At 46.9% G+C, this 12,941-nt stretch overlaps 1 protein-coding gene across 1 annotated transcript in view; it reads right to left on the bottom strand.

Moving 5' to 3' along the window:
- Positions 1–6,970, bottom strand: part of Mgmt (O-6-methylguanine-DNA methyltransferase) — a 239,404-nt gene extending 232,434 nt beyond the window's left edge. The window contains exon 1 of the mRNA XM_021212958.2: positions 6,899–6,970. The gene's annotated coding sequence lies outside the window, so the exon portion shown is untranslated. The remainder of the gene's footprint in view (positions 1–6,898) is intronic.
- Between the last annotated feature and the right edge of the window lie 5,971 nt (positions 6,971–12,941).

Below are 12,941 nucleotides of genomic sequence, written 5' to 3'. Positions count from 1 at the left end.
GCCTCAAACTTATGGGAACAGGGGGGAAAATTCCTGAACAGAACACCAATGAGTTAGACTCTAAGATCAACAATTGATAAATGGGACCTCATGAAGCCAAAAAGAAACCATCAATAGGCCAAATTGGCAACCTACAGAATAGGAAAAAAAAATCTTAACTAACTCTACATCTGACAGAGGGATAATATCAAAAATATATAAAGCACTCAAGAAATTAACCTCTGAAAAATCAAATAGTTCAATTTAAAAATGGGTTACAGAGTTAAACAGAGAATTCACAACAGAATCTTGAGATGGCTAAGAAGCATCTTGAGATGTTCAAAGACCTCAATAGTCATCAGAGAAATGCAAATCAAAACAACCCTGAGATTCCACCTGATACCAATCAGAATGGCTAAGATCAAAAACTCAAGTGATAGCACATTCTGGCAAGGATGTGGAGAAAGAGGGACACTCCTTCATTGCTAGTGGGATTGCAAACTGATACTCTGTTTTAATATTAGTTTTATTAGATTGCTCTGTTTTAATATTAGTTATTATTTTATTTTGCTTAATTTACAAATAAAGCTTGATAATAAGATGTATATACAGGAAAACAGTTGGAAACCAATCTGGTGGCTTCTTAGAAAATTGGAAATAGTTCTACCTGAAGACCCAGCTATACCACTCTTGGGTATATTCCAAAAAGATGGCCCACCATACCACAAGGACACATGTTCCACTATGTTCACAGCAGCCTTATTTGTAATAGCCAAAAGCTGGAAATAATAAGATGTCCTTCAACCAAATAATGGATACAGAAAATGTGGTTCATTTACACAATTATTCAGCTACCAAAAAGGAGGACATCATGACTTTTGCAGGCAAATAGATGGAACCAGAAAATATCATCCTGAGTGAGGTAACTCAGACCCAAAAGGATATACATGGAACAAAAATGCACTCACTGATGAGTGGATATTACCCCAAAAGTACAGAATACCTAGAATACCCACAGATCGTAAGAAGTGTAACAGGTAGAAAGGCCCATGTGAGGATGTTTCAATTCCACTTAGAAAGGGGAAGGAAATCATCACAGGAGGCAGAGGGAGGGAAGGATTTGGGTGGGGAAGGGGAAAGGGAGGGGAAAGGGGGAACGGGATCACATATTGGGGGGGTGGGGGACAGGAAAGAAGCCCTGAGGGCCAACAGAGTGAATGGAGATGAGCAGCATCGGGGCTGGGGAAGTACCAGAGACCTGGAAGTGAGAGACTTTAAGGACTCAATGGGTGTGACCTTAGCCAAAATGCCCAACACCGGGGAGATGGAACTCAAAGAGTCCACCTCTAGCAGATAGACAGGGCCTCAAGCTGAGAGATGTGGTTACTAACTCACAGTCAAACTTTCTGACCCAGAACTGTTCCTGTTTAAAAGAACTACAGGGACAAAAATGGAGAAGAGACTGAAGGAAAAAAAGGTCCAATGACAGGCCCAACTTGGAATCCATCTCACGGGGAGTGGCGGGGGGTGGGGGTGGGGAGGGTGGTACCAAGGCCTGACACTGTTACTGATGCTATGTTGTGCTTACAGATAAGAGCCTGGCATGGCTGTCCCCTGAGAGGCCCTACCAGAAGCTGACTGAGACAGACGCAGATACTTACACCCAACCATTGAACTAAAGTTGGGAACCACTATGGTTAAATTAGGGGAAGGATTGAAGAAGCTGAAGGGGAGGGCAACCCCATAGGGAAACCAGTAGTTTCAACTTACCCAGACCCCAGGGAGCTCCCAGAGACTGAGCCACCCACCAAGAGCATACAAGGGCCAGTCTGAGGCCCCTGGTACAAATATAGCAGAGGTCTGCCTAGTCAGGCCTTAGCAGGAGAAGATGAGCTTAATCCCAAGAGACTTGAGGCCCCAGGGAAGGGGGCAGTCTAGAGAAGGGGAGCTCCCTCTCAGTGGCAAGGGAGAGGAGGAATGGAATGAGGAACTGTGGGAGGGGGAGACCAAGAGGGGGGGTAACGACTGGAATATAAATAAATAAAATAATAAAAGTTGAAAAAAAAAGAAAGAAAAGAAAGCTGGGCATCACCTGAGAGACAATGCTTCTAGAGAGAAAAAAAAAGTAACACAGCCTTTTCAGAAGGGCACTGAGGAGGGAGGCAAGCCAGGCATGCCCATAATTCACACTTGTCCATAAAGCCGATGCCAGGGTTCTGGTCACATCTGCATCTGCTGTCAGAACCACAAAACCAAAAGTTATAATGTGATGATAGCATGTTGGGTTTGCATGTGGAAGAGAGTCATATGTCTCTGAAGAGTTGAAAATGTATTCATAAGCCCAAGCAACTTACACCAAGCACAGATGGATACGAAGAGAAGAAGAGAGCCCTGGGGTTGCTCTGAGCTGAAATGTTCTTTCCCGTCTTACCCTAAAGATGAACTCAAGGGCTCACCAGAGTTTCTAGGAGCCCACACGGCTGAGCATATATATCCACAGGGCCTCAGGCTTACACCATATCTTCCTGCCTTAGGACCCTATTACCCCCCCCTTGGGGACCAGGGCTCTCATAAATTCTGATAGCAACAGAGTTCAGACCACCTTTGGGTCAGCCTATGAGCACTCACTCACTCATAGAGAGCAAAGTTGCCACATCCAGCCTTGCTGGAGGCCATGTTGGGGGGATCTGACCATACATACCAACAGCAGACTAACCTGAAGGGGACATTCCTCGTTCCCCACCATTTGTCTGGATTATAATTCAGCTAAGTTCACAAATGAGAATAACTGTCTGTTCGCTATTCCATCTCTCTATCTAACTAGCACCCCCATGTCTAAAGCCCTGCTCCTACTTTGTTCCAGAGTCATTCTCTCTCCTCACCCACTAAGGTACAGAAATCAGTGTGGGGATCACCCAATCTGTCAATAGGCTAAGAGTGCTCTGAACTACTATCCATACGACTCAATTTGTCAGTAAAAACTGCCACCAGCGCTGTGCTTGCAGAAAAATGTCCATAAATGCATTATTGCAACTGGCAGATCGATGTCTATAATAAAAACAAATAGATTTAACAAGTGCCTGCTTTTACGAGGCATGCCATTGGTGGACTGTGCATTTGGTGTCACCCTCAGACTTCTGGGAATGGGCCCCAGAGCTGAGCTGGATGTGGAACTGACTTCACAAGTGTTATGGGTAGAAAATTATTCTAACAAGAAAATTTTAGCAGCCGAGTGGACACACCAGGCACTTATCGCTCTCTCGCTGTTCCTTTTGTGGTTATACGTGAGGACAAATAAAAGATGTTTCTATAGAATTTGTTTAACTGGTCCTACTTGAACATTGAAGACCAAAATGAGTTGACTCCAGCTGGGAGTGCAGAAAATAAGTTTCAACCATCAACAAGAGTGTCACCACTGGGCCATGGCCCTTGGAGAGAGCCTGTCTATTTGGTTGCTTTGCTGGGGCAGACTCTGAAGCAAGGTATAAGAGGCTGGCCTAACCCAGGGATGCCTGGCATCATGGTAGACCCAGCCCATGAGCCCCTCCACCTGGAAACTACACCTGTCAAGGCACTGTTTCCTTCAAGGTCACAGAAGGTCACCAGAGGATTTAGCCCCCTTCTTACGGCAAATCATTTTAACAGATACAGAAAGGTCTAAGTCCCTCACTACGTCCTACACATTCATTATGTGGTTTTTCCCCAAACCACGCAGCCCTCCTCAGGGTGCCCTTTATTTTATTACTACTAATGTTTAAGTCAGAGAGCTTGACTGTTGCCACTGGCTAATGGCTGACCAAGGACACACACCGCACCACACTCAGGCCGCAATGCTGAGCCTCCAACTTTTATCTATCTATGCCCAGCACAAGCTTCCTCAGCAAACAGAACAAGAAAATCCATCCTGTCGACCTTGGCAGAGCTTCCCGCCAGCAAGGCTCTGACCTCCTCCCTCCTGGACAAATCCTGTCACTTCCACTTCAGACCCAGAACTGGTGTAGGCCGGTTTGTTTATCAGTGACTGTGGGCAGGCTGACAGGCCACTCTGCTCAGATGAATGCTGGTCTATAGGCATCTGGTGTGAACCTTCAGGTTTTAGCTAAACAAGAGCCTACAGTCAGACATCAACGCCTTCAGTAAGAACTTGGGCAAGGCCAGCCCACACACCAAAACATGGCCAGGCACACCTATGGTCACAGCCAAGCCAGGGTCCTCCAGAGTCTGGGATACTCGTGTGTGACATATATCTAAAGACCTGGAGGAAAGTGGATATACAGGAGCCACTTTATACCAGGGTGGGGCATTAGCAGGGCCACAATGACATGTGATGAGATGGGACTGTCCTCAACTTTCATGAAACACCCAACTTTTTGTACTTCCCCATGGTATAAAGCATTATGTTCTCAGTAGACGCCATGCATGCTTTGAACTTTGACCCCTTTCAGGGCTAATGGTTTGTGATCCTTCCAGCCAAGAGAAGCCACAGACATAAGTAGCTATAAGTAGGTCCATCCAACCTGTGCCCCACAGGCTACATGTGGCTCAGGACAGCTACAAATGTGGCCCAACAAAAGATTACAAACTTACTAAAATATTATGAGTTTTTTTTTTTTTTTTTTGTAACTCAACTGTATGATGTCCAAGTTTATAGCTAAAACTATAATTCATGTCAAAACGTTGGATGGCGTTCGAGTCTGGAGCATAGTTTACTATGTTCAGGGAGTCAGATATAGGAAATGTCTTTTTTTTTTTTTTTTTTTTTTTTTTTTTGACTTACATTGTTTTTGTTTTGGCTTACTCAGGGATAGGGGGTAGTCATATCCCAAGTACAGGAGCATGTGAGTGGGCCTTTCATAAGGAGAAAATGGAATCCAGACAACAATTACACTTTCATCACTTCCTATCAAAACCAACATCTAAGAAAGGCACGGACAAGGAGAGGGTCTTGATGGCCTGACCGTTGGATCCTAACATCTGTGCTCCTTAAACTAACAACAGTTATGATCACTTAAGCGCCTTGTTTGGTTGCCTGGCTGGCTGTGTTTTGAAGACATTTTCAAGGAATGGCTACACAGCCCTTCCTGGCAATCCTCTTGATTCAGCCTCTCAAGTGCTCGGATTACAAGCTTGAGCCAGCACACTTAGTTTGCATCTAATAAAAAAAAAAAAAAATGTGAAGGGTACAGTGTTTGGGTCTCCCGGGAAAGAAGGAGAGGAAGCACTTCTGGTACCCTCCCCGCCCGTGTCCCTGCATCAGGGAAAAGGGGGTCCTGTCTGACTGATCCAGTCATATGCTCAGGTCACCTAGGAAGAGGTAACTTCAACTGAGAAAATGCCTCCATCAGACTGGCCTGAGAGCAAATCTCTGCTGTATTTTCTTCACTTATGACTGCTGTGGACAGGCCCAGCTCACTATGGGTGCCCTGGGCACATGGTCCGGGAGGGTGTAAGAAATCAGACTGAGTAAGTCATGAGGAACAAGCCAATAAACAACATTCCTCCATACTCTTCGCTTCAGTTCCGCCCTCCAGGTTCCTTCCCTTCATGGGGAACCATTATCAGGACATGTAAGCCAAATAAACCCTCCCCTCCCCAAGACTCTTTAGTCATGGTGTTCTGTAGAAGCCATAGAAAACTAAGCCAACGACACTCCTGCGCTGGCAGGCCCAGGGAGGGAGGGAGTAGAGACAGGCTCAGATGGGGCCCACTGATCTAGAACAGGTCCTAAAGATTGGTGCCTTTTGCTCTCCACAGAAAGGTTGCTGTCCAAGACCTGGCCACCTTACCACCACACCTGAGACTCTGCTTCTTAAACCTTGGTAACAGCAGGAACCTCTTCAAAGACATGCCACATATTAGTCAAACCCTTATTATGACAGGTTTTTCCCTCTAATTGAAAAAAATAAATACTCCCATAGATCCTTATGACCTGGTTCCTCTAGACCTCAGACATTAAGGTGCTATTTCACTGCCAAACTATGTCAAGACCTATGGGGCGTGGCCAGGAAGGGATGAAGCCTCAGGCAGGGCAATCATGCAGGATCATTCTGTCCTGCCACTCTCAGGCTTTCCAGGTCCTGTCAGATGCTCAGATGACATGCTTACAGGACACTGACCACAGGCCAGGCCTCTCACATCCCCCACAACCAGCACCCTACGACAAATGCTGCAGAATACCGAGAGACACATGAAGTTAGAATCAGCTGAGATCGCCTGTCAGGGAAGTGAAATGAAAAGCAGGTCTGTCTACAGAGACTCTGCAGGTTGTAGAATACCCTCTCCACAAGCTCCTTTCTGTGTCTGAGGAGGGTACCCAGCCAAGTGTGCACATGCACACGTACACTCGAACCTTGCTTCTCCGAACACACAATCAGGTTCTGGATAAGGCAGCTCAGAGTAAAACTTACAGAACAAAAACCTAGCCCCACTGGGCGCGGAGTGCATGCACTGTTTGTTTACTCTCTGAGGTTTTAACTAGGTGTGCCTAACACCAGCCATGATGTTGCAGGACCCTGGGGCTGGGTTATTTTCTCCTACTCTCAAGAAAGAAGGAGCTATGAGAAGTATGGGCCTACTACGAGCAGATCTGAGCAGGTGCTTCTGGAAGCTTCCTGAAAGAAAGGTGAAGCGGGCCCCCACCCTCTGGTCACCAGTGAAGGGAAAGAGGATGATCAGAGGACCTGCAAGAATCCAGCAGAGGCTTGAAAAGTGTTGGGCATCTGGAGGTGTGGCAGGAGACATGCCCAGGCACCAGGCAGACTTGCCCACGAACCCCGGGGCCAAGGAAAGTAGGGCGGCCTGTACAGAAGGGGCTGAGGTCCTAGAGAAAGGAAGTTCTTAGGACAAGTCAGAGCCACGACTGTCTTCCTGGACTTCGGCTCTCTCCAGGGAGAGCCCCACACGGTGCCCCAAAACTCACCAGCTTGCAAACTGTGCAGACAGCAACAGGGAACGGTACGCTGGGCTCTGGCACCGAGAAATACGGGCCGCAGGCGCGTGCACGGGATGGAGGCGGGGCCTGGCGCGGGGCGGGGCCTGGTGAGCGGGGGCGGAGTCAGGGTGCAGTTGGTTACTGAGCTGTGGGCTGTAGTCCGAGGGTGTAAAGCAGGCCTGGTACGCGGGGGCGTGGCTGGGAGCTGCCGGAAGAGGGGCGGGGAGTGTAAGGCGGGTTCTCGGCGGGCGGAGCACGCCCAGTGAGTGACGCCTGGGTGCCGCTCTGTGCTTCCTCCCTGGGGCCGTGCTTCTAGAGCAGACCTCTTCTTCCAGACCTGAAACCGGTTCTTTGCCCATCCTAGACATCAGGCCGCATCAGCCCTCTGGAGCTGGGCAGCACCTTCTCACCTCGGCCTCACCACCCCAAACTCCCAGTTTACCCGCTGAGACACACTCACTGTTTGCCAACAGCGCGCACCCAAGGGGTTGTGGATGAGTTAAGCCCACTAGGAATCCAGTCACTGCCCAACTGGGCCAGGGCTGTCTCTCAGGTTCTTGGCACTTGGAATTGGAATGGCTCACTAGGGGTTCAGCTAGTGTGAGTATCCAGCGTCTGACTTGAGATGACAGGAGTTGAATGTTGTCCACCAGGAAAGCCTTGTTGGAATTCTTCCTCTGTACCTCATAACGGCCTTATTTGGAAAAGCACGGAGGTGACACTTGAAGATGAGGTCACTAGTTAGGAGTACTAATCTGATAGTACTGTTGTCCCTATGAACAGAAAACTAGAAGCCAGATACACCTGTGCACCTGATGCTGTGCAGGAGGTGAGGACTACCAGCCTCCTGGACTATAAACAAATTTTCATTCTTTCAAGCCACCCACTTTGTGGTACTTGATTGGAGCCCCATGGTACCTGACTTGATTGACATAAAGTCCTTAGGGAATGTTTTCGTCCTAAAGCTTCAGAGAGAGATGTTACTAACTTCAGGGTCCCATCCCAGGTGTACATATACTAAGAACCATGCTGTGGTCTTGTTTGTTGAGCCCTTCACCTGCTCAGTGTGCAGCTCTCCTGCCTGGATTGGGTCCTTACTAGTACCCTGGTTCAGTGACCTGGAGGAGCCAACATTGTACCTACCACCTTTAGAAGTGTTGCTCCGAGGTTTGTTGTATGATGAGCCCCAGTGACTCACAGAGGCCACCATTCACCCTTTGAAGCCGCCCCTTCTCACCTCCAGTGTCACTTCCTCTAGACACGCTAAGAGTAACTGCCGATAGAAGATAAACCAGACTCCTAGATACATGGGATAACCGAATCAAGTCTCAGAGTCCTTCTGGCTCGTCTATGCTCAACAAGTTGCTTGGATTTGTAATTACCTCAGAGACACACCTCTGGGTGTTGGAGCCCCCCTCCCCCAATATGGGTGGTGTCAGCTCTAAGAACTGAGGTCCCAAACTGAATGAGAAGGGAACAAAGGAGAAGATAAACAGAGCACCATTACAACTCTCTCTGCATCCTAAGCAGCTAATTCTGCTGCCATGCCGTCCCTTCAATGATGCTCCAGAGCGCCCCTCTCCAGCCCTTACGGCTTAACTTGATTTCTTTCAGGTATTTGGTTATAGTGATGAAGTGAGTAACCAGTGCACCTCCTCAGCACTGTGCTCAGACACAGAGAGAGGGGTATTCTTGCCCAGGGACAAGAGACATGAAACCATTTATCCTGAGTCCTGCTCTTGCTTCTTGGTTATCTTGGGTCCCCCAGTTTATCATCTGTACAGTAATTCCATAAGAATCTGTCCTGTGTACATGTAGACCATGCTTGCATATTGCATAGGCTCCTGGGATAGCAACAGACTATTAAGGATACTGTTTGCCAGGCCCCATAGAGCACGATGCTACCAAGGCCCAATTAGAACTGGGATCCTAATGGAACTGAAAATGAGAAAGACCAAGATTAAATCAGAGTTCCTGTTGAGACACCAACAAGTACACTCTGGAGCCGATACAATTAATATAAGAATCGTAGCTTGTTAAACTATCCGGGTGGCAGAACTGGAGAGATGGCTCAGATGTTAAGAACACTGGCTAAGGCATGACTTCCAGTGGAGGGGTTGGGACACCAACCCAGATGCAAAACTTTCAACCTACAAAACTTTTCCTGACTACAGTGAGCAAAGGTAGAGGAGAGAGAGAGAGAGAGAGAGAGAGAGAGAGAGAGAGAGAGAGAGAGAGAGAAGTAAAGGTGTAAAGTTCCATGAGAGTGAACCTATTCTTACCCTTGTCATTGCCCGGAGGGCCAGGAATCAGACACCCAGGAGAAAACCAAACAAGACTGGAAATAGAAGGAGAAGAAGGAAAGGAAAGAAAAGGAAAGGAAAGGAAAGGAAAGGAAAGGAAAGGAAAGGAAAGGAAAGGAAAGGAAAGGAAAGGAAAGGAAAGGGAAAGGGAAAGAAGGAGAGAGAGAGAGAGAGAGAGAGAGAGAGAGAGAGAGAGAAGGAAGAAGAAGAAGAAGAAGAAGAAGAAGAAGAAGAAGAAGAAGAGAAGAGATGAGGTCAATGAAATGATCCCTGATGATAGTCTGCTACACTTAAAGATAGGAATCTAGCGCACCCATCATCAGAGAGGCTTCATCCAGCACCTGATGGAAACAGATACAGAGATCCACAATCAAACATCAGGCAGAGCTCAAGGAATCCTGCAGAAGAGGAGTGGTTGTAAGAACTAAAGGGGTCAAGGACACCAAAGAGAACGCACAAAACCAGCTAACCTAGGCTCATAGAGGCGTACAGACACTGAACTGACAACCAGGGAGCCTGCATGACTCTGACCAAGGCCCTCCACATATATGCTATGGTTGTGTACCTTGGTCTTCCTGTGGGGCTCAGAGGGAATGGGGTGGGGCTGCCGCTGAGTATTTTGCCTGATTTTGTGACCCTTTCCCTCCTACCCTTTGCTTCTTTCAGCCTTAATGTGAGAGGAGGTGCCTAGTCTTACTCAAACTTGCTATGCCATGTTTGGTTAATACCCATTAAAGACCTACCCTTTTTTGAAGAGAAATGGAGGAGTAAATGGGGAGAAGGAATTGGGAGGAAAGGAGGAAGGGAAACTACATTCACGACATAATATATGAGAGTGGAGTAAAAAATAACTGGATTAAAAAAACTTAATATTAAGACAAAACTATTCTCCACAACTGATGTACAAAAATGATCAAATCTTAAGAAAGTAATAGATTGATATCCTTTTAGAATAAAAATCCATATGTCTTAAGCTAAAGTCCTACAAGAAAGCATTGTTTGAAATTTTTCATAAAAAGAGCAACAATAAACAGCATAAACAGAAAGAAACCCCGTAGGCTACTCTGCCAGAGGACCTGGGTTCAATTCCCAGCACCCACATGACAGCTCACAACTACTATAACTCCAGTCCCAGGGGATCCAATGGCTTCTTCTGGCTTCCACAGGCACCAGGCACGCAAAGGTACACAGATTATAGATTAGATAGATAGATAGATAGATAGATAGATAGATAGATAGATAGATAAATCCGGATTACATTTTAATAGGAATTTCTGAGTGTGGCCTGTCAGACTTTTTACTGCTGTAACTTTTTACTGCTGAGAAACAAAGGGGGGAGCTACTGTTTCTGGCTCACAGTTTCTGTCCACCATAGACTGGCCTTGTTGCTGTGGTAAGCTGAGAAGATGTGACAGGGTAAGAACCAACTGCTTAGCTCAGTTTGGACAGGAAGGGAAAAGAAGAAAAAGGCATAAGACAAAGGACATCTTTCCAGGGGACACTCCCTGTGAACCTACCTCCCATATCTGAGCATGTCCCCTTGCAAGCTCTTACCGCCTCTTTTGATGCCATCAAATCGTGAATCTAAGGCAGGGATGATGGCTCAATGGTAAAGGTGCTTGCCTCTTTTACCATTGAGACCCAAGTCCACTTCCCAGGACCCACACAGACGAGGAAGAAAGCCAACTCTCTTGCTCATAGTCCTCTGACCTCCACACATGTGGAGTCGTATGTATACACACACACACCCCAAATGATTAAATGAAAAATATGAGTCTATCAAGAGATTACTTCACTGATTAGGTCAAAGCCCTCAGAATCCAATCACTTCTCAAAGGCCCATCAGCTGACAATCAACACGTAGTGTGTAAGTCTATGGGGACATTTCAGATTCAAAACATATCTGAGAGTTGTTAGGGTTGGGGAGGAAGATGGAAATGAGGCTAGTCCTGACATCTGAATCTCTACCCTTCCTAATTTGGCATGGAAAAGTCTCTACGATGGTCAGTGCCATCAAAGTAGATTATATGGGATTGAAAAGGGTGAGCAAGGCAGACTGAGAACAGTGCTGTCGCTCAGAGCAGGTCACGGGTCTAAGACAATGCCGTAACTCTTCTCGCTGGGAAGGAGGTAAGGACTCTTCAGGATCAGGAACTGAGAGGCGGGTGGAAGAAGGCACATTTCTCTGACCAAGGACTAGGCCTGCAGAAGTAATGAATTTCAAAATAATTTCCTGGGTTCTTCCATGAAGCAAACTAAAATCCAGTCTCCACGTCCTGGCTGCAGCAAGTACTCTTTTCCTTTCTGAAATCATTAAAACAAAACAAAACAAAACAAGCACACAGACAAACAATCCATTCCCAACCAAGAGCCCGTGGGCTTCTTTCCTGTATGCTTTTACCCTGGTGTCCTCAACTACCCTCCCTATCACTAAAGGAATATAGATTGCTCTAGATGGGGTGCTGTCCTGGTGGGGGAACAGGGAGAAAGACTAAGCTAAATCAGGACGTTTGGGAGCAGGTTTCCTACCCAGTCTCTCACAGAGCCACCCCTGACTTTTTGTTTTGTTTTGTTTTGTTTCGAGACAGGGTTTCTCTGTGTAGCCCTGACTGTCCTGGAACTCACTCTGTAGACCAGGCTGGCCTCGAACTCAGAAATCCGCCTGCCTCTGCCTCCCAAGTGCTGGGATTAAAGGTGTGCGCCACCACCGCCCCGCTCCTTGACTTCTTCCTAGGATGCATTAGCCAAAACAAATGAGACTCCTGTAGGGTTTCCTATCTTCTCATTAACAGATATTCTCTTGATCTCCTCTGGGCCCACATCCCCATGAGTGAGTTAGTTTGTATGTCTGTCTGTCTGTCTGTTTGTTTGTTTTACAGAAGATTTGAGAAAACCATTAGAAGTTGTGTACAAGTGTAACTTCACCAAGTTCTTCAAGGGACTCCCTGGGTTTTCTTTAACATCAGCCAGCTTTCCTGTGGGCACTGGGAACTGTGTCAATTTGCATAGCTCCTCTAAGCATCCAAATGGATACCTTTCAGGTTAAGCAAATGAACTTGACACGGTGGGCGATTGCTTCTAATGATTTGTAACCCACGAAATTTGTTTAATAAGCCTCTCTTCCCAAGCTATTCTGTGACATTAGAGACCATTTACAACAAAGCTGTCTTCAGTAGTCAAACTTAATCCTGACTACCCTGCCTTTGGGAAATGAAGGGATTTTATAACGATCACATAAAACCTTATGTGATTTGAAAGCCCCGAACTCTGGACAAGCAGGCAGTGGTCGTGTAAAGAGAAACACGCCAAGAGCTCCACACTTGAAGTGTTTTACATCCAGACCGCTTTAAAAGCACCTCCAGTGGTGAGCTCTCGATTAACACAATCGATTTTCTCCTTCTTGGTGTTCTTGGAGTCTGAGCGTCTAGCCTGGGTGAAGCCTAGAGCCCAGAGACACTAGGCTGGGGAGAAGCCTGAAATGGAGACAGGACCATTAGGCCCAGAGTGGGTACCATCTGCCGCTGACTACACCCTTGTCCCATGCTGGTTCCTGTTGGTTCTTGGCACAGCTGCAGGCATCAGGGTATCACTGTAACAAGAAGGGTATATAGACAGATGGGCAACACAGGGGTGAGAGAGTGAGCTCCTTAGCCCTGCTGTCCTAGAGAGAGAGGCAAACATCCTTCTGCCCAGGAGCCCATGGGAGCCTCTGTTGCCATCTGGAAGCC

The sequence above is a fragment of the Mus pahari genome, chromosome 1 (genome assembly GCF_900095145.1).
Source record: "Mus pahari chromosome 1, PAHARI_EIJ_v1.1, whole genome shotgun sequence".
Classification (NCBI taxonomy): Eukaryota; Metazoa; Chordata; class Mammalia; order Rodentia; family Muridae; genus Mus; species Mus pahari.
This window is presented reverse-complemented; position numbering and strand designations above follow the sequence as displayed.